Here is a 27,205-nt window from a genome sequence, read left to right as displayed (position 1 = left end):
ACCGTCTCTGCCCTGCCCGAGTGACTTGGGAACTGTTGTTGTGGGCGGGAGCCCCCCCCGTGAGTGAGATCGGAGGGAGGATCACGGAGCCCCTGGAACCCCCCTTCGCCCTTGGGAGAAGGGCCATACTGACTGGAGCGCTTACCGGCGCAGCTAAAGTGAGGTGGGACTGTCTCTTCCCCTGAAGTTGCCGCATTGTTCCGGGACTGAGGTCGGGCTCCAATTTTGAACTGTGCGCGCAGGTAGTTTGACCCCTCCGGCAGCCCGTTCAACGGTCTGAGCACTCGTGAACTGAAGCCGCCTTCGGAGAGCCCACCTGCGTTGACAGAAGCGCACAGACTCCTCCGGCCGCAGTAGTATTAAACCGGCTGGCCGCGGAGTGTAATTGCCGTAGTCATTGTATGTCTTTATCGTCCAGATACACGCGCAATATGCTTAAGTGCAACTAAAGGATTATCACGAGTATCTTGTGCCCAGAGAGCCCGAACCTGTGATCACTTCAAAAACTGTAAGAGCGCACATTCCGCATTAAATGGCAATCTAAATGTGTTTACCCTGAAAGTGATTAATTGGTGGCAGCGATACCAGTATGACCCTGAGATATTTATGTGAAACGATCGGTATCTAACTTGCTATGCAACTGTGATGTTTTGCTGATATTTATTCCAGTCATTGCTGATATTTATTCCAAATGTATTGAATCCTGATATTTATCCAGTATATTTATTTATTAGAGTCCAACCATTTATTCCTACGCAACCAGTACACAGCTAATCAAACCCATGTAAGAAAGGTGAATGTGATTAACTAATTGAACTTCTTCCAACCCAGAGAACTTTTAGATAAACAAAACGTATTTTTCTATAACAGTGGTGTGGTGTCCTTCTTTTTATGTGGTGTGCAGGGAGTTATTATTTGGTCATAGCCGGCTTAACACAACAGCCTTCTACCGCCTTGTCACTCGAGCCAAGCTACCCCCCTTTGTGCTGGGCTTGCCCATCGCAGGTCCAACAGTGGCCCTTTTAGTCGGTCCCTGCTTTTCCAATCAGAACCCACAAGTCCCTGTTTGTAATAACAAAGTAAAACCTACACAAAAGTGTTGTATTGTTCGCCAAATGTAACCCCTGAATATAAGTCCACTTGCTGCACCAAGCAAGATAACCAGCGAGCTAGATCGTCTGCAAGAATGGATAGAGTGGGTGTTCTCTCACAAGCAAGCATTGGCAAAGACAGACGGTATGACATTGGCTGTCAGCCTTTCGGCTTTGTCAATGCTAGTTTTCTTTTGGTATGGTTTTGCAGAATTTACTATTGTGGAAGCAGTCGGCCCTCCTCGATCTAAACAAAAAATTAGCTAACAGTAAACATATTTATGGTTTCAAAAAGCACACATTGCCATAGTAGTACCTGCCACTGAAGGGAAATACTTTGGTTATAAGTGACAGTATTCTGCCCTTTCACAAGACGCACAGTGACACACAACCAATGGCTAAAGTGGGCTGCACCGCTGCCGCATGCTGTATGCTGTAGTGGGCGGAAATACAATGTGAATGACAGACAACAGACCAATGGCTAAAGAGAATTACCTGATAGCCCGTATAAGTATATTATACATATAAATGTAGTCAAATTAAAACATCTTGACTTCTGCTAGAACTAAAAAGGCGAACAATGATTGGTGAGCAATGGATGTCACCTATACAAGATCTATTGGCTTTGTTTTTTTTTTTTAAGCCATGTGCATAGCTGCACGGCCGTTGTGCAACATGGCTTAAAGTAAAAAACATAAGTGATATGATATGTCCCGTGTTGAATACATCATAGCATTTTTATTTTCTTTACTTTCAGCCATGTTGTATAGTGGCTGTGCTGCTGGCCAAAATAGTTAAAAAAAAAAACATTGACAAACCCAGTAGATCTCTTGTAGGCGAGAGCTATCAGCTTTGCGAATGCTTGTTTTCAGATTGTGCAGGCGGGACAGGCAAGAAAGGACAGTGTAAGGGGGTGGAGGTGATAAATTGAAAGGGAGAAGTGAGGGGCTGCAACTCAGAGGTAGGTGAGAGGGTGAAGTACCACCTCACAAAATGAGGAGTGAGGGGGAAGAAGAAATAGTACCTCAATCACAGCGCGAGCAGCAGACGGGCACTAATCAATCTGTGCTTGGTCCATGAGCCACAGAAAGAAAAGGAAGTGACACTTGGCACCCACTGGCCAGTTAGGAGGCAGCAAAGAACAGTGACAATGAAGTAAAAGAATGGTAAGCAATGGGTGGGTTCCAAAAACGATATTGTACGCAATACCCCACACAGCAGGCGAGAGCGCATGCGGTGCAAGTGCAGTCACATGCTCGACCTAAAAATTCTGAATTTCTATTACATGGGAAAAACATTCCACATTGTAGCAACAAATCTCCCATCTTTTATGTGCTCCAAGTGCCACTGCTACACATCCCAGAATCAAAAGTACTGTTAGTTGAAGAGAACCAGGACTTACTAAAGGTAGCCATATTCCCAATAGGCACTGTAGGTGCAGTTCTAATACAAGAAGGAGAAAAGGGGTAGAGACAATTGCATTTGCCTCTTGCTCATCAGACAGAAATCAATTACTCTGTGATAGAGAAGGAAACACTGGAAGCACTCGGGGCACTCAACAAGTTCAGAAATTTTTTGTGTGGAACAAAATTCAGATTGAAGATAGACCACAGACCACTTGATGAAGTTTTCACTAAGAAAGGACTGGATTCCATCTCCAGTAGGATCAGGAGGTGGATTGTGAGCCTGTAGGAGTATACATTTGGTGTAGAGTATGTGCCTGGAATAAGAAACCATGCTGCAGATTGTCTTTCACATCTCGTATAGGGAGCCTAGGGAGGGAGAAAGTACTAGCAGCTCACAGGTGGAAGAGGAGGCAGAATTGGTAGATAAGAGTATCTGTGCCAGAACACAGGGAGCAATTGAGAAAACACAGTGGAAAGAAAAACTGAAAAATTATTCTCTCTTACAGAGGGTTTGTAGGAAGACACAGGAGGGGTGGGCAAGCCAAGACAAACACGAGAAAATCCTCAAACCATATTGTACGGTGCGTGAGGAATTGTCTGTTGCGGATGGGTGTCTTTTCTGCGGCACTACACTTATCCAATCCAAGGTCTTAAGTGGTAAGTTAATAAACTTGGCCCATGAGGGACATCTCGGGATCACAAATAACAAACAGAGACTACGTTTGGACTTCTGGTCGGCCAGAATAGACTTGGACATTGAGAAGAAGGTGCAGGAGTGCATGCCCTGCTACACCAGTGACTAGATACTTAAACTACACACACCGCCCATGCACTGCAGACCACCGCCTGAGGGACCATGGGTAGACATCGCCTTAGATATTGTAGGTCCACTAACAGGAGAGAAGCAATTCCCCTACATCATCGTGTTGGTGGATCTTTTCTCACGTTGGCCGGAGATGAAGTTTGTATCGGACATCAGCACCAAGACTGTAATCGATTTTATGCTAGAGGTATTTCTTAGAGAGAGGTTACCTATCTCCATACTGACAGACCGTGGGGTAAAGTTCTGCTCCCAAGAAATGGAAGAGATGTTACATTGCAATGGCATCAGACACAGATTAATCGTTATAACATGCTGAAACCAATGGGATGGTGGAGACGTTGAATAGAACTATCAAGGAGGGAATTCAGTTGGCCAGAGCCAGCGAGTTGGGTTGGAGAGAAGAAGTCATGAAACGACTAGGAGCATATTGGCTAACCACACACCAAACCACTAATGTAACACCATTTGAGCTCATGAAAAGTTAGGAAGCCTAACTCGAGACTAGTGCCAGGTTGTATGAAGAGGCGTAAGGGTTCGTTGGACTTACTAACGTTGAATAGCATAGACAGAGGGACGGAGGGTCCAAGCTGAGAGGAAGACACGTTATGAAAAAATACATGGAGCCAAGGACACTCAATTTGAAGTGGAAGATCTGGTTAAGGTCAAGGCACCCACAGGCAGAGGAATATGGGCAGGCTTCACAGAATCCATGAGAATTGTAAAGTTGTTCAGAAATGCTGTGAAAACTCACGACAGCAGGATTTCGATTGTAGGAAGAGTAGCAAGGTATTTTGATCCCGAAGAAAAAGGGCTCCACACCTGAGGATAAAGAATTAGTCAAGCACAAGATTCACACTACACCTGCCACTGAGAAGGACAGGGTTCCTGTCAGGTCTAACGGGAGGAGAACATGCCACTCGCAATTTCTCAAGGATTATGTAATGAGCAAAATGTAAGTTTCCTCCTACTGTTATCTTTTACACCTTCCATTCTTCTTTCTTTCTTCCAGGTTTTCTAATAATGTTTGTTGTATAGTTTTCTTCATGTTTTATCCTTATTATGTCCCTTTCTCCCTTGTAGGAGGTGGATGTGTGGTATCGCCCATCGTGGCAGCTTATCTCTGCTTTGTTCCTTTCTCTCCACCCACCCGCCCCGCGTGGTTCTCCGTATCTCCAAGGGGCTGGTGATGCCTTTGGATTGTTGGAAATGAACTTCTAATGTAAGCGCCCGACCACGTCAGAGTGCCCGCTACGAGCTGTGGCTGAGGCGTTGTATTTGTCTTCCTCTTAATAAACCTTGGTTTGCTTTTAACCTGTTCCTGTGTGTTATATTCAACTTGCTACAGGCACCTTTGCAGGTAGACTTCCAAATCAAACCCAATGCCATGCAGGTACTGATATGACTCAGTGTGGCCTGCAGAGGGCGACATGAAACTCTGGTTTTGTTGATCCAGAAGGAAGGTGATGTCACTAAAGCAGCATGTGCTCCTATCTCCACCAATACAAGTGAAACAAATGGTGGAGGCTGCCTCTTCAAATTTTGTGACATTTTTGTGAGCTTTATGGACTTTGAAAAAAATTATTAAAAACAACAAAAGCCTACTTTAGGCAGGCAATTATCTGGCAAAAACCTTTTTCGTAGAAAAATTCAAGCTTCCTCTACTAATTATGAAATTTGTCAACTCAACACAGTTTTGTTAGTAGCATTTTATTTTAACAGAAGAAAACTTGACAAATCACCCGAGTGAAAACTTAAATCGGATAATTTACTGAGCTCAGAAGCAAGACAGCTGCTGTGTGTGCACACACACCTTCGGGGATCACAGGCTCACGGCGGCATGGCACCGTTTCATGAGATGGTTTGTTTTCCATTGCATCTCTACCCAAATGTGACAAAGCGAATGCAGAAGAGATGAACTCTTTTCTTATATGGAAAACCTGCTTCACTTCTTCCAGTATGAACCATGCAAAGCCCTTCAGAACTCGTGTGCACCTTTGCTTTAAACTACGCACCAGGTAGATGGCAGAGGCCGAATCCATGGCATAGTTTGAAGACTCGTGTGCAAACGTTGTCATTTATAAGTTCACCAACCTCATTGCGTTGACAAAGAGTTTTAAAGTAACAGCGGCTGCAAGAGAAAGTCACAGGACAACATCCTTTTTTAGATCTGGCGTTAGTCAAGAGCTTTTGATTTTACTAAAATTATATGTATAATATGCTTACTTTCAGCCGGTCCTCTTCTGCAATTGGTTTGTGTTTCTTCCACCTGCTACAACTCACAATATGGGGCAGCCCACTTCAGCCATTGGCTAACTTCACTGTGAGGGATAGCATTCCACTCACTCACAAGATGCACATCCACCTAAAGCTGTTCCCTTAAGTGCCAAGTAGTGTAGCTGGATGCCAAAAGAATTGGGGGCATATCAACAAGAACTTTATCTCTGCCTTTTTGGCTTTAAGAGCCAAAAAAGCAGAGATAAAACTAGCGCCCTATCAGCAATAGGGTGCTAACACGCAAATTTGCATGGTAGCACCCTTTTACTCTACGCTTCGCCTTGCATCTCTAATGAGATGCAATGGGGGCGTTCCAGAGTAAAATAATAGGAGAAATGTTGTTTCTGACTCGGCCATGATATCCTATGTAAGGTGGATATCATGGCTAAGTATGTCTATCCCTATCAGCAAGCTATCGCCAAACCTTGTGGGATTATCGCTGTATTTCCAGCGATAATCTCACAATTGGCAGCTTGCGCTCTGAATTTTATCGCTTTGGAGATAAGCGTTGCTGATAGCACGCTATCTCCACGATGAAATTCAGAGTTGGTCGAGATAATTATCCTCACGCTAAGAGCGCTGAGCGATAATTATCGCCGGCCCTTGCTGATATGGCCCATAATTTTAATCATGACACAAAAAACAAATATTAAGAAAGTCAAAATGTTGCCAGCCAGCGCCAAATCTATTGGCTTTACTCAAGCGTTGTTTTCTGTTGCTTTATCCCTCAAAATGTTTTGTGGGGAAGTATATTCAACAAAGGTGTTTTTTATTTAAAATTTAAGATAAGATTTACAAAAGGAACAATCACTACAATTTTACAAAATTTAAAAGATTGTCATATTAGCAACACTTTTCCAATGAAATTAAACTTTCAAACACTCCTAGAAAACCACTGCCTACCTAAATGAATTTAATTCAGATGAATTCCGTATAACGCGTCTAAAGTGAATATTCTGAAATTTTAGAATGGGTCTGGCCCTCCTGCCCCTACATTTGGCGCTAGTGCTTTACACAAAACATGTGAATACGTTTTTTTTGTGTGATATGACATCCTGTAACTATTGGCACACTTCATACATCACCCAAATAGCTCTGTCATGAGTGCAAGCACTGGACCTAAATGATTGACAGAAATGGTGAAAATGAGAGGCAAAGACTTCATCAGCATCTGAAAAGTATAAGATTTTTAGATGTTACATAACCTAAATCCATTTAATCTTTGTCATTAAAATTAAGGAGGTTGTGTGACTATCAGTTTGACATATTCTAGGGTACCTGAACCTAGAGCAATGGAGCTTTCACGTGAAACCTTATAAAAGCTGGCTGGATGCAGGTCCAATTTGGAGTGTCACGAGCCTTGCTACTCTCTACCACAGTGACAGCCTCTGCCAAATAGCAAATAACCCCCGCTGTGCATTGGAACAACTAGCGGCCATGTGCAACAAGGGTTTGTGACCCCTGGTACAGATGAAGTGAGCGTGGCAGGTCGTAAGTAGGGATGAACAGTTAGCATATGGGATCAGCAGAGCTATCCTACATCTCGTTGATGCTGGAGCGTCCCACAACAACGAGGATAATGATAAAAGATGAGGGGAGGATATCTGGACCTGCCTTGAGGTGGAACCATTCCTTCCTTCTCAACAGCTGCCAACCACTGTGCATTTGATAAGTGCACTTATCAACACATAAGTTGTCATTTAGAGTACAATAGGGATACTGCATATGGTGCCAGCCGTAAGTGTCATCTGACAAAAGGGTACCCTGATCACACCCAAATCCACTCCGGCTTGAATGAAAGAGTCGCCCTGGTAGGAACTGAGTCAGTCCTGAGATTCTCGTTTTGAAAGGAGAAGATCAGCGCACCATTCGGCCCTGAGTCGAAAGCACCCATCCGTTGCTATCTCTGGAAATTTCACTCCCTCTTTTCAGACTTACCATCAAATGGAGATGAGCAGAGGCCAAGAGATAACATGCTGAGACTATTGTAAGATGTGTTACGCCAGACTGCCAAGGAACCTCAACGATAGGCCGAAACGGCAAGAAACTTGGATGCCAGACTGTGATGCAACATACGTAAGTGGAACTACAGAAAATGAGCCAGGAAAGTGGACATTTGCTCCCGCAAGATCCGATCATTGAGTTCAATATTTTTCTTCACCACAAATATGGGCTTCTTGGGAAAAGAGCCTTGACACTTGCAGCTCAAGACACCCAAACACACGGTGGATACTCACAGAGGCTTACACTCGAAGGCAGATCCCTTTGAGTCGAGGTGCCTTGATTATGCAATGCTTGACCCTAAGCCTGAAGGTTGAACCTAACTATATGCACTTTAGACAATAGGTCTCGCCTTTGGGACCTTCTAAGTGTTTAGCCATGCAACAGTTGATGTTGTTGCACCAAGGATATTGTGATGCATAACTAAATACTTATAAGGTCCCAAAGGCGAGACCTATTGGCTATGCCAATGCTTGTTTTAGATGTTTTGAGACACTGGTTTTATGACAATGTTTTTATGATTTTTAAACAGGCATATTTTAGCATTAGTTGACCTTCGGATGAGGAGTGGGTGTTATGTACCCCAATGTACCCCCATCTAGGCCTAAGTAGCTACACAACAGTGCTAATTATCCCTTCAGTGCCTGATAAAACTACTTTTGCACATCAGACTTGAGAAACAATGCCTGTGTCTTGGTCCTTTCCCACATGAATAGTGTCACACCCTTCTCACCGGCAACCATCATTATTTCCTGGCCCTTTACTGAAACGGCCAAAGGAGTACAACCAAATCACACGCCATTAGGAGCCTCAACTGGATGCCCACTGATGCACAACTTATCTTGAAGAACTGGAGGGCCACCTCAATCAGATGTCTCCAACAAGTCAATCACGAGCAACCAGTTGCGCCCAGACAGCTTCAGAGTAACTCGGAGCCTTTAGTTCATTTTTAAATAAGCACAGTGTCACATTTTCCTTCTAAAGTTAAGGGAAGGCTGGGTTTATTTTACCTTTTTGTCACCGGGCTGCAGATAGCAGGGCCTGATAATGAGCAATGCTCAGTTAGATATACGCCCCTGGCTGGGGCAGGGACAGGGGCAGGGGCTAGGTCACATAGGGGAAGAACTGAAGCACTGAGGTATTTAACTCTTAAAAAAAGTGCTTGACAGATCAATATTGGAGCCTGAGAACATAATAATGTTTCTAAATGCTTTTAAATGGGAGAAAACTAAAATGAAAAGTTACATTAATGATTAAGTTAACTCTTCATTTTAATTTTCTGCCATGTCAAAGTGTTGCATTTAAAATCAGCACGCATCTTCCTTCTAATGGCCAGCAGACACTGAAAAGTACAGTCATTTTTTTAAACGGGAGAAATTTAAAGTGCACATTAAATTTCCCCCATTTAGAAAAATGGTTATATGTTTATGCTGTGTATGTAACTGTGCTTCATACGGCCAAAGGTATGTCCTGTCCCACAAGTACATACAACACAGGCTCTCAGTCTCTCATGCACATACATCTCATTCATACACACACACCCGTACGTCCCCTACAGACTACACTCTCAATGGCGCACATGGCAGCTCTGTCATAGTGCCCCTATTCAAAGAATTGTTTTCAAACCATAGTATCTGGCTCTATAGATATTAGCCTTAAAGTCAATGAAGCTCGGCGTGGGGGTGTCTGGTAACAATTTGTGAGTTGTTTAGCCTTCAGTAGCTCACAATGATTTTCACAGATCAGAAGTAGCGCTCACAACAAAAAAGGTTGGAGACCCCTGACCTAAATGATAGAAAGAAACATTAGCCTGCCCAGCATAACCTCACTGTCTCAAGCCAAGACAGCATACACGACCACAACACAGCAGAACCCGAAAGCAAGATATGCAAAATAAGAAAGGCCATGCAACAAGCCTTCTCAAAATATGCACCCTGTATCTGGAATGACGTCCAATAACGTAGGACTTGCTTATCACTCCTCCACTTATTAAAGGAGCTAAAACCTAAACTTTTCAGAGACCACTACATTCCCAGCCAACAACAAAACTCCCTGAGACTTTTTCCACAGTGGCCACATCATGAACAGAACTTCCTTGTTCCTTCAACTCCCCAATCCCACTTTTGTATAGGATTCTAAAAAGTCCCCCCTCAGTCTGTATTATGTAGAGTGTATGTTGCTCCTTAGCTAAGCTTCAACACATGCATGTATGACCTTACCTCGTCACTCGGAAACTCAAGCAAACTAAGTTTGTACCTCAAGGGCTCATGCTATCTAAAGGAGCCCACAGACAAAATGGACACATGAAGGCATGTCTCCTATTTATTGGGGTTCCATGAGCTCGCAGCCATATTGCGATGCATAAAAAGAATTTGGCTTTAATCTAGTTCGGTCACCTTCTAGGTGAAATCATAATAGGTCTGAAATGTGACACTTAGCATGTTGTATATTTATACGGCTCAGGAAAGTCTCAGAAATACTGTAAAATGGCTTTAACAATTATTAAAAAAAATATTTAAGTGCTTAGAAACAAACCGGTTTATGGAGTGGATTAGGGAGTTCACAGTGCACGTTAAATTTCAATTCATATCTAACTGCAGCCATTCAATATATTTACAACTACATCTGGCCTAAAGTATTTTAGCAAAAACCAACAAACAGAACATGCTTCTCATCTCCTGAAAGTTTCACCTTGTTGGCTCCAATAGCCAACAAGCAAATACACCCACTTCAATTTGGTGTTCCACTGCCCCAAGGGGCGTTGGGACTAAGAGGGTGATCAGCGTTCATTGCAATCAACGGGGCGGCAGCGGTTAAATCTTTTATTTCACATTCTTTGTCAGTCCAGTTGCATGCCAAGAGACCCAGACAGCGAGAAAGCGGCTTTGAATGTCTTTTCTCTAAATGCGTACATTTTAGGAATCAAATAATTGTGGGAACATCAGGGCCTATTCCATTCCACCCAACTACTTCTGCTAAGCCAGTGTCAGTGTGAGGCACGGTGGTACTCCAATAGTGGAGTATGTTAGTTATCAATCGGTGCTTGGTGTAAGTCTGCATGGGTACCATGCATTGATTCCCGTGCTTTACAAATCACCATAAAACACCACGAAGAGTAAAAAAAATCAAAAAATCAGCACTGCCCCATATGCACTAGACGTCGTACCAGAGAGAATAAATTTGGCTCCGTGCCATGATCTAGGCTGTGCCACATGTCGAGCACCTTGAAATATGTAGCATATCATGCATAACTTACCATGGCAAGTAAAAAGGGTGCAACACAGCCTACATTAAACTACAGCATGCCCTGCACACCAAGTTGTGCCCAGCATTGTGACACATCATGCCGTGCACACCACACAGTGTACCATGTCCTGCATCCTGGACGTGCCATACGGTCTTCCATGCACGGAGAGCAGGTACCCAGGTTTCCACAGTTTAGTTCCCCAAAGTATAAAGGAAATCAACATAGTTTCTAACAAAGCCTTGGCAGAGATAGGGTCGCGGCCTCCGGGCAGACAGGGGTGCACGGCGGGTGGGCAGGGATGAGGACATGCCGCGCAGAGGGCTGCAGGCCGCTGCCTCACACCGCGGGCCAGCAGGTGTTAGACTGCTGCTACCAGATTCTACGGTGAGCACACTTTTTGTGCACTGTAAACATTACACAAAAGCAGCTGCAAACAAGGGGGAAATCTGCCCCCATAGCCTCAACAATCAACCAACACCATATCCACCCCCCTGAGCCGCGCCATCCACCGTTACAACTCACCATCATAGTAGTAGCAGACCTTCTTCTTGGTACCCCCTTGACTGTACGCCATGAAGCCCCGTGCTGCTGGTGTGGCTGCTGTGAGCTGGTACCGGCGGCCGAAGGAGGAGGGGTAAAATCCCACTACTGCCGCCAGAAACTGATCAGCTGCCAAGCACTACCCAACGTCAAAACAAAACCAAAAAAGGCCTTGCCTAGCAAAACGACGACAATTGGGTAAATAAAACAAACGCGCGCTTTGCGCCGAAGGGGCAAAAAAACAGATGATGAGGAGGAGGAGGCAGCAGGGGAAGGGGAGAGAGGAGGGGGCCTGCACCTGTTTCCCTTGCGGGAGAGAGCAGGAACCATATGTGTGTAATTAACACATGGTTTGAAAGCTCGCTCTCGCAAGGCAATCACCAAACGTGCACGTGTTGCATTCAAAGCAATGCAATGCATACAAGTTTTTGGCAGAAAAGCTGAAGCGATTGCTAAAGGTCTTTTCCTAAGCAGCGCATGCTCGCTGCATAGGCGAGACCTAAAAAGCATGAAACACCAAGAAAAAAACATGAGTAGCTCCTGAAGAAAGCGTGAGATCCTTCTTAAACCTCCCTAGAATCTGTCTTTACCAGATCGCCTCCTAGAAAATCTGCAAAACTCACTAAATCACTGTTTAAATCAGACACATTAAAACTTGACTTAGCCATTTAGAGAACAGCAATAAAAGATGCAGTGTCTGGAACACCTGGATATATAAGGAGCCATTAAGTTCTAGAGATATTTCTACCGAGGATATTGCTGCTCGCGTAGTAGAAATAAAAGGGTTGTCGCATAATGTGATCCTCCGGTCATGCAATCAAATCTGCACAACCTGCCAGTGTTAAGAAGTGGCTGAAAGGCAAGATTTATGTATGTATGTATGTGTGCATATGTGCATCTCTATGATATGGGTATAGTGCAAACCTAGCCAAACATGGTGGAGCAGTGAGCAGGATCAAAGGCAAAGAGACAGCCAATGAGTGACTGGAGACGTGAGTGTGTTCGGAGAGCCGAAGTGGAGTTTTCTGTCACCACGATGTAGTGTTCTTTAATGGGGTGCATCTTGAGCCCTTCCCTACATTGGAGCGGAATTGGTGAAAACTCTGCATGCAACAAATGGTCTGTAATCCGGCCTTTATACTTATTAGTGGGAAGGTGCAATACCCAGTGCTTTACACAATTTATAATATTTATAAATACATAAATGACTAGAAAGAACGTGCTCTGCTGTTTTCTGACTAGTGGCGGAGGACTCAGAATTTAAAAAATGTTAGAAATTTAACTACACCTTCCCACCTAGAGCTATTTGTTTAAAGTGGGCTGGAATGAAGGGAAAAGGTTAGTCTCTGGTATGAGTGGTATGCGGTTTGTCTTAGTAAACACTTTCCATAATAAAATAGCTCGGTGTATTAAAACAGAGTCAGATAGCTGGTGGGCTAGCTGCTTGGTCACAAGGGAGATACATGCTTTTGTCGCTCGAAAGGAACCAGTCAAGTCACCTGGATGCACTTAATGAATCGGATTATGGGTTGACCGTAGCAATTGGCTAGAGTCCAATGTCAAAGGCTTCATGGCACGCATTGTTCATGGCAGCTGAAAGGTGGACTCAAGCCTGTGCATATAGGGAACCCCAAGATTCCCCAAATGTAAAGGTGGCAAATGTCAGAGTGGAAAAGCTTTGCCACATTCTTCCCTTTTCTTTACACATGATGATTGTGCCCCTTTTCAGAGCCAAGCTTCTGATGTGTAACCTTCATTCTTGTTCTGTCCATATTATCCAGTATTGATCCCTGTCACCCACAGAGTCCTGCAGGGCTCCATGATTCACTTGTTCACTGAAAAAGCAGTCTATGTTCACCTTCAAGATCATATTAATGCTAAACATCTCCCACACAACTTCCAACCCGGTTTCAGGTAAGGGTGCAGCACGGAGACTGTTAACGACAATCACAAGCAACGCCCTCTTGATCACAGATGCAGATGACCTGTGCCTCCTAATATTGCTGGACCTCTCAGATTCCTTCGACGCTGTCGACCATCTTACCCTCATAAACACCTTAGAGTCACGAATGAAATCAATCGCCAATATCCTCCACTGGTTCTCCACATACTTTTCCAACTGACACCAGTTTGTTCACATGGGCAGTTACAGATCCTAAAAGATATGCCACCTGCGGAGTTCCCCAGGGCTCCATAAGGGCAATCTGGCAGGGTGTGGGTAATCTTGTTGGTTCCTCTGCCCTCATACCAGCAAATAACCACTCAGGAGGCACGGAATGTAACTATGGTGCCTTTATGAGAAAGAGGGCAGACACTGCACTTCTAGGGAGCCATAGTTCCTTGTGGGCCTGCGTTTGGATGTATACACAGAGTGATGCCATCACCAAGCAAGCCTATAGCATAACCACTAGACCTTATACAGGAGACCTTCATGTACAGCCTTAACTTAAGGTTACCAGACAACTCAGTAAGATGAATGCTCCCTGTTCACAAATACAGTGATCCGGAAGTCACAAGTTCAAATCCTTTCAAGGGAGACTCAGCCTTTCATCCTTCGGAGATCAGTGAATTGGGTAAAGGTAACACCTTCTATTTACTGCGTTTAGCAGTGATGTGTGGTATGACTTACTTACTTATGCCTACTAACTCTCCTGGGGTATAAGCCGTCAACCAGGACTCTCCAGCCATGTCTGTCCTGGGCTTTTCTCTTAATCTGAATCCAGGTGTAGCCCATCTCCTTGCAGTCAGCCTCGAGGCTTCAGCACTAGGTGTTTCTTGGCCTTCCTCTTTTCCTTTTCCCTTGAGGGTTCCAGGTCAGGACTTGCTTGGTGGTGTCTGATGCAGGCTTGCAGAGAGAGTGACCCATCCAGCCCAGTGTCTTTTCATGATTTCTTCACAAGCAGGGAGTTGGGAAGTCTGCTGCCATAGATCGTTGTTGTTGATGGTGTTTGGCCAACTGATTTGGAGAATGATCCTCCGATAGGTCTTGATGGAGGTCTGGACTTTGTTGGTGGTGGTCACTGTTGTCCTCCGAGTTTCTGCTCCATACTGAAGGACCAGTTTTGAACTGGATCAGGGTTTTACAGTGGTGTTAAGAAGCCTGATCTTTGTGTGTAGGGTTTGGTCCTTGGAACTCCAGATCTTTTTTAGCTGAATGAACGCAGCCCTTTCTTTGCGGATTCTTGCATTGATGTCGGCGTCTGTGTCATCCTGAAGCCAAGTTGTGGCTGCCACATTGTTGGTCTTCTCTTGCGTCTGCAGATGGGTATGGGAGAGTAAAGCCAGGTTGTCTGCAAAGTCCAGGTCATCAAGCTGTGTCCAAGGTGTCCTCTGAATCTCATTTTTTCTCCTGGCTATGGATGTATTCATTATACAGTCTTTGGCCAGCAGGAAGAGAAATGACAAGAGGAGACAACCCTGGCAGACTCTGGTCTTCACTTGGAAGGCTTCCGTGAGTTGTCTTCCATGGACTATCTTGCAGGTCATTCCCTTGTAAGAGTTCCATGGCCAGTCCCATGGCCAGCTGCAAAAGGTGGAGGGTTATGTGTGGGACCAGCTATCCCACTAAAACAATTCTAGCTGCAGCAGAAACATGTGATATGAAGCACTATATAAAAAATGTATTACTGTTTGGCAGTGGGTAGAGTTGCTGTGTTAAATTACCAACCTCTTGTAGTTAGAGTTGAGACTCTATGGTACTTAGCATACATAGAAGTAACCCACATAGACTCACGTCTCTGGGGTGACGAAATTCAATGTTTGAGAAACAAACCATTGAAGAAACATCGTGGCTTGACAACTGATCTAAGTTGCCTTACGAAAAATTTCACATTACGTTCTTATGAAGTAAACAGCTATTTAAGGAACGCATGGCTGATATTGATCCAGCTCAGACTACAGTTATTTTACTCACTTATGACTTATTCTGCATCCCCTCTGACCTTTTATTTTACGTGGAAACCAAAATATCAACTCACTTAATGTACTCATTGCCACAATTAGAGGACACAATCCTATATAATCTTGGAGAAGATTAGACAGAAGAGGTGAGAGACCTGCTTGGATGGACTGTATTGTAGGCCATCTCTGATGCAAGCTGTTGTGGTATTAACTCGGACTCAAAATGCTATAGACTCTTCGTTCTTGAATCTTGTTAGGTGGGGTCAAACAGGGATCCGCAGAAATGGAATACATATTGATAAGTCCTCCAAAGAGGCAGCACCAATCATAGTGCTGAAAGGCAGATCACTTTTTTGCTTTTGAAGCTTTTCTGTGGATTGTTATATAAGGTTGAAAGGTAGTTATCTGAAAGTTTAGGCATGTCCTATTGCTTTTCTGATTACTTTAGAGGCTGCCTTGGTATTATTCCTTCTAAGGGTCCATTCTTGTGCAGGTGGTATGTTCCTATCTACCGTGATAACTGGCAGCGAGGAAAAGGTGATCTGATTCGTACCACTTAGAAAAGTATAAACCTGTTCTAGGTTCTGCACTGGCTACAGTCGTCTGTGGTGATACCTAATTAGGGTGGTTCTGCAGGTTCTCCTGGAACTGTTTTCAACAAAACAAGGGAACCCGCAAGGTAGATAAGGACATTGGGTGTCAGTTTTATAGAAAAACAATGGTCCTTAGAAACAATATGGATGATATAAATATAGACTTGAATCTGTGCTATATTGATTATGTCCATCCGGACAACCAAATAGGAGCACATCAATACAGTGGGACTCCTGCATCCTACACAAACACTTAACCATTACATTTGGACAAAAAACATTTCAGGTAAGACAAAGGTAGCTTGTGGAAATTTAGGGGTAACTGTGGTAAGCTTAGAAAAAACAGTTACTGCACTTCTTTTATCACATTGGATTAATGTGCATACTGTTTAAACAAGTCAACGACGTTTCAATCCTTTAAAAAAAATAATAGGATCATCATCAGGATGGGTAAAATACAAGCCTGAATTTTAAAGTGCCTCGTACTATATGGGTGGGGTCACAGGGTGCATGGAGGCTCGGATCGAGCCAGCCATCCAGCTTCGGATCGGGTTCACTGGAGAACCAGCCATCGAGTTTTGGATCGGGTTCATTGGAGAACGGGCATTAAAGTGCATCGCCACGCAGCCCGGATTGAGCCGCATTACCACATCGTTCATACCTCCTAATTAAGATCCCTGTAACTGTCGCACAAGCTGATCCGCCATTATCAGCTACTAACAGGCTCCATCTGAGCCTCCATGCATCCTGTGACCCCATCCGTATTGTACGAGGCACTTTAAAAATCAGGCTTGTATTTTACCCGTCCTGATGATGTTCCTATTAGTGTTTTAAAAGGATCGAAACGACGTTGACTTGTTTAAAAAGTATGTACATTAATCCAATGTGATAAAAGAAGTGCAGTAACAGGTTTTTAGGTCTCGCTTGAGCTAGCACATGCGCTGTCTGGCGAGACATTTAGTGAGTGGGCTTTAAAAAGCAGACCACAGTTTTTTGTGTGGCATAGAGCGTGCGGTTATGCTCCCAATTACGAGCAGAGGTGCCATCTGGCTTTTCTCTCTCAGCATGGTGCGCGCACATCGCACACCACTTGCCAGACGTGATGCTGCAGATGATTTCACTTTTGCCGGCGCACTCACACCACTCGCGTGCTTTTAAAATTTTTTATTTTAGCGTGCTCGCACGCAACTCCCAGGCTTGTTACCCTTAGACCTTTGTTCCTCCCGTTCCTGCCCTCTATACTTTTTTTGCATCACTTTGCCGGACAAAGACTGTTTCATCTCTTAGATTTCAAGACCTTATTTGAATCCGTAGATCCTTTTCCTGAATTCCACCTGTGAACGTTCAGTTTCCTTGCTCTTAACACACTGTAGTGCAGTATTTATGTAGCGCGGTTAGCAAGGTGTGTTTTTCACAGCTAGTCCTTCACACCATCAATGCATCAGTTAAACAGAGCACTTTGAGCTGTGATGGCTACAGTCTGAGCATCCTGGTTTGGCTATGCCGCTATGTCCTGTCCGATGCTTATTAATTTTGCTAAAATGGATAACGTTATGACATGGCAACCAAGCTAGGGTGTCACTTTCGCATACATGCATTGTATGCACAATGTCGGCTGACACTATTCCATCAATTGTACATAAACCTGGAGTTCAGAAAAGTAAATAGTTAACTTGGCGCTATATCAGTACACAATGTAGTGAACACAACATTTTTGTAGGTCGGTACTGTTATTCACGATATCGGGACAAACAGCCCATAGCACAGTCTGGATTTATAGACTCCATGAAATTGCTCGGTGTGTCATCCTTGATGTGCACACCTAGTGTACACTATGTTTAAAAAAAAAAAAACTATGCAAGAAATCTGAGAATGATGACTTTGGAAACTGCAGTTCCAGGTTCTTCTGCTGTACATCTGATTGCCGCGCGAGGGTTTATTCCGCCTGATATGGGTCACACAAGCCGTCCCATCTGCTCTATGACGTGTCTCTGCCATATGCTGCTGCGTCACTCCAAGGTACAGCAGGGATTAGTGCTGTTTATTGCCGGTTACTCAAGTCTGGTAGGAGACTTTTCTTACGATCAGCAGTGCGTGTGTGTCTGAGCTGAGCTCATGCTGAAAAACACTGAAGCACAGGAAACATCTGGACAGCAGCCGGCATTGTCCTCGTCTCCCCTTTTAATGTAGGCAGTTTGTTCCATGTGCAGAAATCTGCCGGCTTTACACGGGCTGGTCGCCGCTGGCAAGCCCTCTACGTTTAGAGCTGCGCATGGGAGGCGCTGCTTGCTTTGTTTCCAAAACCATGACTAGGCATGAACTCTCAACACAAAGACCTGGCACAGTTTCTTCGACGTTAGAGAGCCCAATTATGTCTCCTTGGTTGTGGGTTACCCCAGCTCTAGGTGGCTTTAGAATTCACGCAGTGCTCCAAGATGAAAGAGGAGCAGTTATAGTTCCACGGAGTTTGGTTTAAGCGTTATTGCACTTTGTTGCTGACTTTAATTAGTTGCCCCGTTGTCCTGAAGTGGAAGAAGAGCAATTAATAGCCATTAATGCCCAGTTATCAAATGAGCCTCTATGCGTGCCTACTTCAGTCCATGCTGGTACAGGAAGGCGTAGAATCTGTGATGTCTCGAGATTCTTTCTTTTGGGTGGGGTATGTGTGGATGGCTACAGAGGGAGCCATAGATAAAACAGTTATGCCACTTGTAATGGGCAGTGGTGGGGAGTGTACGTACAGCAGATTCAAAACTAATATTTCACAGAGGTAGTCTCTTTTTTTGCATATGCCTTTATTCTGTGAGCATTTCATCCAATAGGAGGCCCAGTGTCGGGCGATTCCCTTAGCTCCATGTGCAGCGATGGTTGACTGCATGGTGGGTTGAAATACCAAAGTATAACAAGCATTTGCAATGCAATAGGCCTCGCATTTGCGAGACTTTGAGCTACTGGCATTGTAAATCACAAACCTTTTATCTATGTGTTGGTTTTTGAAAACAGATAAATAAAAGGCATTGTCATTTACAATGCCAATAGCTTAAAATTTTGCAAATGCGAGACCTATTGCATTGCAAATGCTTGTTCTAAGCTTGCCACACTTATCCCTAAATTTCCACAAGCTACCTTTGTCTTGCCTGAAATGATTTTTGTCCAAATGTAATTGTTATGTGTTTGTGTAGGATGCAGGATTGTGTCCCACTGTATTGATGTGCTCCTATTTGTTTTTGCATTTTTCAATTTATTAAATTGGTTGTCCGGCTGGACATCATCAATATAGCACTGATTCAAGTCTATATTTATCTTATCCCTATTGGTTCTCCTGGAACTGCCCTTGGTTCTATACTTGATTAAGTGGCTTGTTTTGACTTTGAAGTTGCTAGCCTGGTTCGGACTCCTTATTTTAGAAAGAGCCACCTTTTAATACCCTTCAGATCATAATGGGTCCTATCACATAAAGTGATCACTGGAAACACTAACTATTTCACGTCTTTAGACTGTGATAAAAGGCTGCTTGTCTCAGAAACTTTCAAAGCATGTGCTGCTCCTGGCTAGAAATATAGCAGCATTTGTTGACATAGCTAAAGTAATCAACAGAACATAACTCAAAAACATACACATAGTAACATAACACAATAACAAACATAAAGCACATCACAAAAACAGTCAAAACTGAACGCAACATAACCACAGAACACAACTAAATCACATTGCAATAATGCAGAACAAAAACACACCAGTACAACAAAAAACAACAGGATAAATTACCATCACAAGAAAATACCACACAACAAAAATATATATTTTTTTCCAATGGATGAAGAGGGTTGATGAAAGGCCCTTCATATATGTGTATATGAATGTCGTTTTATTATATATATGTTTTATTTTGTTTTATTTTTCAACAGAGGGTACACAAAAAAAAGAAAGAGAATAATACTTAATAGAAAGAAAAATAGTAATAGACACTGAAATTATTAACAGATAAGCATATTCCATGAGTAAATACACAATTTCTTATATACCCATATCTATATACAAGGAGCCCCCCTAATTCACTCAAAATATTTCCAAATCAAAGACACTTTTTGCATTGACCTTATAGTTCTAGTCTTGGCTAATGCTCGCTCCTTTTCGTAGATATCATTCATGAGAGCCATCCTTCGAAAAAAGTAGGAGATTTAGGCGAAATCCATTCTCTCGCTATACATAAGCGAGCAGCAACTAAAACATTAGATATAAAGCTCCTGATACCAACATTATCACATGCTTTAAATCCCAGCATTATCTCTTTAGTAGTAAAGACTAAATTAAATCCTAAACATTGTCCACTATATCTAATAACTTTCCCCCAGTAGTCAGACAACATTGGACAAGTATAAAACATATGCAGAATATCTGCAGCCCGTTGACTGCACTTAAAACAGCATGTTCTATCTTCCCCAACCCCGACAGGTCCCTGTGGGTGTTGTTGCCATTTACTGATTCTCCCAGGGGTATAATATAACAGGCAAATTGTGCGGCATTGTTGCAGTTTCAGATTGATAGAGTGAGTGGAATTATTTAGCGTATCCAGAGACATAACTATCTCAGATACATCTATAGTTGTGCCAAGTGTTTGACTCCATTTGTTAGCAAGATGGCTAGTACCTGTTATGAATACCAGGAGGTTCCGCAGGAGCGTCGGGAATCTGGAGAGAATACCACAGCCTGCCCCCGTGGCCCTCCGACTCTATCAGACTCTAGAGTAACGGATGGCACACCAGGGGAAGACAGGGAAACAAAACAAGGGAAGGCGGGGATACTTCAGGAAGGATAAGGGTTCCACTTCTGGGACAGGTGAGGCTGAAGACAGCTGTAGGGAAAGAAGGGTTAATTCAGCCTTGCAATGATGATGCTTCCCTAATACTCAATTGCAACCCCTTGTCACACATACCATCCTACTGCTAGTTCCATGCGGATAAGACAGCGTCCTACTGCTAGTTCCATGCGGATAAGACAGCGTCCTACTGCTAGTTCCATGCGGATAAGACAGCGTCCTACTGCTAGTTCCATGCGGATAGGATCCTGTACAACAGAGAAACATGAAATCAGAATGGAGTTAACATCCCCACTATACCACGCATGTGTTATGTTCACCACTTACCCCCACTATGCTACGGTAGACCTGAGATCGTATATGGTTTAAATCTGCTGCAGGTGTAGATTCTGCACCTAATTGAGGAGTAATCCGCAAAAGGAATATGAACAGTAAGTAGCCCCCATAGACGTTCAATAACTAACAAACATAGATATGGTTATGATGATAGAATCAAAAGGCAGCGCAAAGCGCTGTTACCGTAGCTCTGTCGTGGAGATTCGATATTACCAAGTGGTTCACGCAAGTATTCCCAAGTATTCTCCAAATCCTAGCAGCACAGAGGAGAAACCCCCACAAGGCCAGGCAAGAAACACTCTTGTGGGACCCCGCACGCAGCGAGAAAGGGATAAGACCAAAAAGAGTAGGTAGGGTAGGCCACGGGCAAAGAAAATCAAAAAAGGAAATAAAACAAATAGGGGAAGGGGAGCGAGGCTAAGATTCAAATGCCTCATTTCTCTTTTATGCAGAGCGTAGGGTCTGAGCTCTGCTCGGCTGGATGTTAGCGCCGAGATCCCGGGTGAAACACCCGGTGGGCGGAGTTTGTGAAGGAACTCCGAAATCGATGTCGCTGAGAATTTCCCGTTGGAGTGGGGAGGTTGTAGGAGTTGATATCAGCGAAGATGTGGACTTAAAAGTCCTGCGGGGGTATATGCCAGCGTTTAAGGAACGCTAGCGAAACAGACTCTTCCTCCGGAGAAGAAAACGCGCCAAGGACCCCGGAAGCAATGGAATCGGAAGTCAGGCACCTACAATACGGACGGAAATGGGGCCAAGAGCTAGAACACTAAGCGTGTTCGTGAGCGTTTACGCTCCTTTTATACTCTCGCTATCGCTAGGCAGGGCTCCGGGGCATGACAGTACCAGTGCTTCTTGAATTACAAAGCTGTATGTAAATTGTGCTTATTCTAGCTTTAAACGAGAGAGTCAGTAAGTACTTCAATAATTCATGCGAGTGTGGAAGTTGCAATAGCTGTCGTTTCAAAAAGTCTCTGATTTGTTAATATTTATAAAATAACTGGTGTGAGAGACCGTAGGAAGACTGTGATGCTGAGAAGGTAGAAAAGCCATTATGATCATACGGCTGACCCAATCTTTCAATTCCAGACTTTGCTCATCTGTTAGTAGTGTGATCGTAGAATATGATCGGGAGAGATGGATTGTTCCATAATTTAAAATGTTCATGCTGTGTAAGATCTTTGACAGCTAGCGAAGAGTAATCAAGTATTTCGTGCCATATGCGCACCATATCTCTGATAGTCTTTAAAACAGACTCTCTTGTAATAATTAGGATCATTAATCCTACAAAGGAACATTTGGCAATCTGTACCAAGTGCTACTACAAGACCATAGTATGGCGATTTGTCAGTTAGTAGACTCTGTAAACGACTGGTAAATAATGCCCAATAATAAAGTTTAAAATTAGGAAGTTGCAACCCTCCCAACTTATAAGGGAATTTGAGGTAACGCATAGCACGACGTGCTTGCTTATAACCCCAGAAGAAGCTACTAATTACTCCATCTAATTTTTGAAAAAAGTAATTAGGGACCCGTATAGGGATAGCCCGAAACAAATACAAAAATTTTGGCAAAATTGTCATTTTAATTATGTTAGATCTACCAATAACAGTTATAGGAAGATTATTCAATTTCTTAAGTTTTTTACTAGTTGACTGAAGTAATGTTTCATAGTTAAGTCTCCATATGTGCTCAACACTAGTAGAGATCCTAACCCCCAAGTACGTTGCCACTGTTCAACCACCGATTATGGATGTTGTCGAATTCAAATTATGATGGACTTGTGTTTTATGTGAAATTTAATTTATATCCTGAGATCCGACCAAAAACTTTTGTTTCCTCATGGATGGTACTCAGTGCTGTTTCTGGATCAGAAGTAAAATCAGCAATATCGTCTGCATATGCTATTGCTTTACGTTGACAATTCCTGTTTCTAAACGGGATGATATGAATATTCTGATTTAATGCTTTGATAAACGGCTCTATATATAAAGCAAATAACAGCGGGGAGAGTGGACACCCCTGCCTGGTACCTCGCTGTATCATATATGGTGCTGAATACAGATTGCTTTATATATAAGTTTAGCTTGCGGGTTAGTATACAAAGCACAAATCCACCATGCAATAGGTCCCGCAGTGACATTGTTTAAAGCATTTAGCATTGCAAATGATATTGTTTTTTATAAAAAAAAATTCTAAAAAGTATACAGTACATATTATCAATTATGCACCATTAGACTGGAGATGACACCCATCACTACTGTGCAATGTGTCAATTATGCCCCTTTTGCTATTTTTATGTTTAAAGCAGGCTTCTAGTATTTTGCCAAGTGTGTATAATAATGCATGCCAGTGTATTTGTTTTTGTAAATGTTTTTATTATTTATACATGTGGAGGATTAAGTGATGTGCCCAGAAACGTAGGATGTGAAGCCTACGCTAAGACTGAACCTGCTTCTTGAGCTCCAAATTTGGCAGCTGTAGCCACTACGCCACAACCTCAGGAGGTTGGTCAATTGCATAGTTTTATTGGTCGTTAAAATTTTATTACCAAATTTTTAAAGAGTGCCATTTTTTTTACAGATCTGTCAATTTACTAATATATTCAAATGTATTAAATACCAAAGGTTCATCCACATGTCATTAACTCACTGATATGTGAATATATTGAGTCATGTGCAGCTATTCTTTCATTTATATTTTCTCAGTTCCCACAATGAGGCATTAAAACTGCTATAATGTAAATAGTCGATTATGCCTTTAGGATCACGATGCTTAGCCCCTAGACTTGTCAACAGCATTTTATCGCGCGACAATCCTGCACCATTGGAAGACCCCTTCCTCCTGTATGGGAAATGCAAACAGTGTTCTGAAACTGCTCACTTCCAAACACTTTCACAAAAAGAAACTAGTTCAAACGGACTTAGCATGCTCCACACTACTACCTATTTTCTGTGGAGCCCCACATAAACTAACTCACTGAAATATGATGGAATCTGTGTAGCCTCTACGAGTGCCTTAATAAATAGGAGATTGCTCTTCATAATTATGCTGAAGAAAAAAACCTTCACCCCACGTGTTTTGTTAGGTAGGGCCATCCAAACATTTAAGGTAAAGCTTACAGAGCAGCTAAACATTGAAGTCCATCATTTAGCCTAAAGCTTAACCCAACCAAGACTTGTTACATAAAAATTTACATTGATAAATTCCATTGCCAAATTCAGGACTGGCTTTACATCATGATTCTAGGTGGTGTCTTCCCATGCTGCATGACCTGCATAACATCTCTGCACTTTTCCACTAACTCAATCTCCGTTCCAAGAATCGACGGAAGAGCCCACAGTCTAGTTCCAACTCAGCCTGCTGTGTACAGTCAAATCGCTCCTAACAAAAAACGTTTGCTTCACAGTCCGATGCCTTTTTTTATTTCATACAAGTGGAAGCAATACCTTATTATACAAGCCTCTCAGGAAAGATAAGGGTACGTGGCATGCCACTTGAACTAGAACTAAAGGAGGTCTGGTCATATCAGGCCAACTCTAAAGTAAGGACCACCTCACACTTTCAGCTGGCATCTACTTCACGCCTGATGTGCTATTTTCAAGGCCATCTATTCAAAGAAACCATACTACAGAGCATCTAAACCCAAAATCTGAGGAGGCAACTATCAACTCATAACTATACGGAGGCCAGTCATTAAATCCAAATACTTCACAAAAAACACATACATAGGAATAACCTTCATATGCTTCCAGGTTATTGAATTATTTCTCCTCCACCTAATAGCTATTATATTTTGACAGGGCCTCGGAAAGGCTTACTCAAACATATTTCCATTTACATCCATGCCAACCCGACTCCTTCAATATAATTATGAGCATCGACTTTGCAAACATCCCCAGGTGTTTGTTCAACCCTGTATGTGGAGCATATATTCATCTTCGTGTGTGTATAGATATATATATATACACACACATACATCTGTTATTAGAATATCTGTCTATTAATATCCTGGGTCCTATCGATTTAGCGACATATTTAATGCGGTATATTCACAGACACAGTTTTCGGCGTTGTCATTAACACTCACAGCAAGAATTAATATTAGAAACCATCTGCTGATTGAAAGGTGTCGCGGCGTCAACCTATAGATCTTCAAAACATTACCGAAAGAATAAATATAGCTTAGCACTGACGAACGTAATCAACAACAGATTAATCTAGTAAATCCGTAGTCTATTAATATATCCATCCGATTCTATCACTTCAGGCTTGGCAATATTCATTGTATTCAGTTTATCTATAAATTAGCAGCCATTGTATTAATCTGGATGGTTCCCCTCATTTTCGCTTTTTCAATAAAATGTTTAAAAAATGTTGCGCGGTGGGTCATGGTGGCGTCGGTGCCCTGCCGGACCTGGCAGCCCTATCTCGCTCCGAGACTGCAGGACGCCCAGGTCCGATAGGACAGAGAAGCCAAATGTAAAGAGCGTCCAGTCTAAAGCCTGGGAGAGATTGAGCCTCAAACAGGCCGTAGCTCATCCTCGGCAACCTCAGGCTTGATTGTGTGCAAAGTACACAAAGCGGTGGCACCGCACCAAAATACAAAGGTTCTATTCCCTCCTGACAGCGTTAGCTGCAACCGTGCATCTCCACCCGGCCTCTGTCCCTCTGGAGACAGCGCGGAGGCAGGAGGCACACTGGGTAAAAACACATTTATATCCTAACCTCTGAGAATTTTCCAACAATCCCTCGGTCCGACCCCCATGCATCAGGGCAGGAAATGACATGCGTGACTGGAACCCATCACAGGAAACAGCCTTGCCTCGTCGAGCGAGTCTCGTGGTATCCACATCATCTCCACCGGGTGCACATGCGCATTTTTCTCCTGCTTAATTCAGTCCACGGTTAAGATGCAAGGCTGTCGGTGGCAGTACACAGATCTTTGGAAGTTTCTGTGTTGCTCTAGTTGGAATGGAGAGAGAACTTTAGTGGGAGGGGGCAGAGAAGGCCAAGGGGTAGGGGCTTTATCATGTATAATGCAGCAGCGTAACGCAGAGCCTGCGGAGTAGGGTGGTAATCGTCTCAACGCCAGAGCATTTCTGTGACATATGGGTGATTAAGGGCTTTTCTTCACTTTTTGCAGGCGGGCCCACCATTTTGCTTTACCTAACATGCCAACAGACCTGATTCACGCGGAAGAAGTTTGCTTAAGTAAACAAGCGCTCACCATGACGTAGTTGCTCGGCTTTTTCTGCCATCCCACTTGGACGGCCTCGCCTGCCAAAAGGTTTCTTGTATTTATGGGGCCATGTGTTTGGCCCCATAAAGATAAGAAACCTATTGCGACCAACGTAAAGCAGGCGAGGCCGTCCAAATGGGACGGCTCGGAAAGTCAAGCAAATACGTCACCGATACCTCTTTTCCAATGGCTGCTCACCGTTAAGCATAAACGGTGACGCCAGCCAATGGAAAAGAGGGGCGGGACTTAAAGCCCCTTACAGAAAATACCCTGTTAACACTAAATCTCGCCAGCGAGACTGCGCATGCGCACAGCCTACGCCAGGCGAGACCTAAATACCGAGCTGGTAACCCATTATTGCCCAATATCTTCCATAACCCATCCCATGCCACCCGGTCAAATGCTTTTTCAGCATCTAACAAGATAATCCCTAAATGAAGAGATGTTTTGTTAGCAATATCGAAAGCTGTAATAGCTGTGTTGACATGAGCAGTAGTATCCCTACCGGGTATGAAGCCGTATTGGTGTTCAGACACGAGCCCAGGCATATAGGGAGCCAGACGGTTAGCCAACACTTTGGCAAAGATTTTAGCGTCTGAATTAATAAGAGATATTGGGCGATAAGACCCGCAATCATCCGTAGCCTTCCCTTTTTTAAGAAAGAATACGATATTAGTCATAACCCAAGAATTATGGGCTTCTATATATTCCCCAATCTGGTGTTTAACTGCACACAATAGTGGAAGAATAGAGTTTTAAAATGTTTATGAAATTCCATTGGTATGGCGTCGTCGCCTGCAGCCTTACCTGAAGGCAACACTGCTATGGCCGTTAAGATTTCTTACGCAGTAATATCTTGTTGAAAATAATCTGCTGCCTCTAAATATAGAATTTGAGAGTCTTCAAATTGTTAATATTTCTCAGCTAGAGCTT

General features: G+C 43.3%; 1 long non-coding RNA gene across 2 annotated transcripts in view; it reads left to right on the top strand.

Moving 5' to 3' along the window:
* Window positions 1-27,205, top strand: part of LOC146808700 (uncharacterized) — a 346,330-nt gene that overhangs the window by 159,036 nt on the left and 160,089 nt on the right. The window contains exon 4 of one of the 2 annotated variants that reach the window (XR_014965484.1): window positions 4,401-4,580. The exons of the other annotated variant lie outside the window; for it this stretch is intronic. This is a non-coding gene — a long non-coding RNA (uncharacterized LOC146808700). Of the gene's footprint in view, window positions 1-4,400; window positions 4,581-27,205 lie in introns of those variants that run through there. 2 annotated transcript variants of the gene reach the window in all.

Source organism: Triturus cristatus, chromosome 7 (genome assembly GCF_964204655.1).
Source record: "Triturus cristatus chromosome 7, aTriCri1.1, whole genome shotgun sequence".
Classification (NCBI taxonomy): domain Eukaryota; kingdom Metazoa; phylum Chordata; class Amphibia; order Caudata; family Salamandridae; genus Triturus; species Triturus cristatus.
Note: the sequence above shows the minus strand (reverse complement) of the source record. Positions and strands in the feature narration are given on the sequence as shown.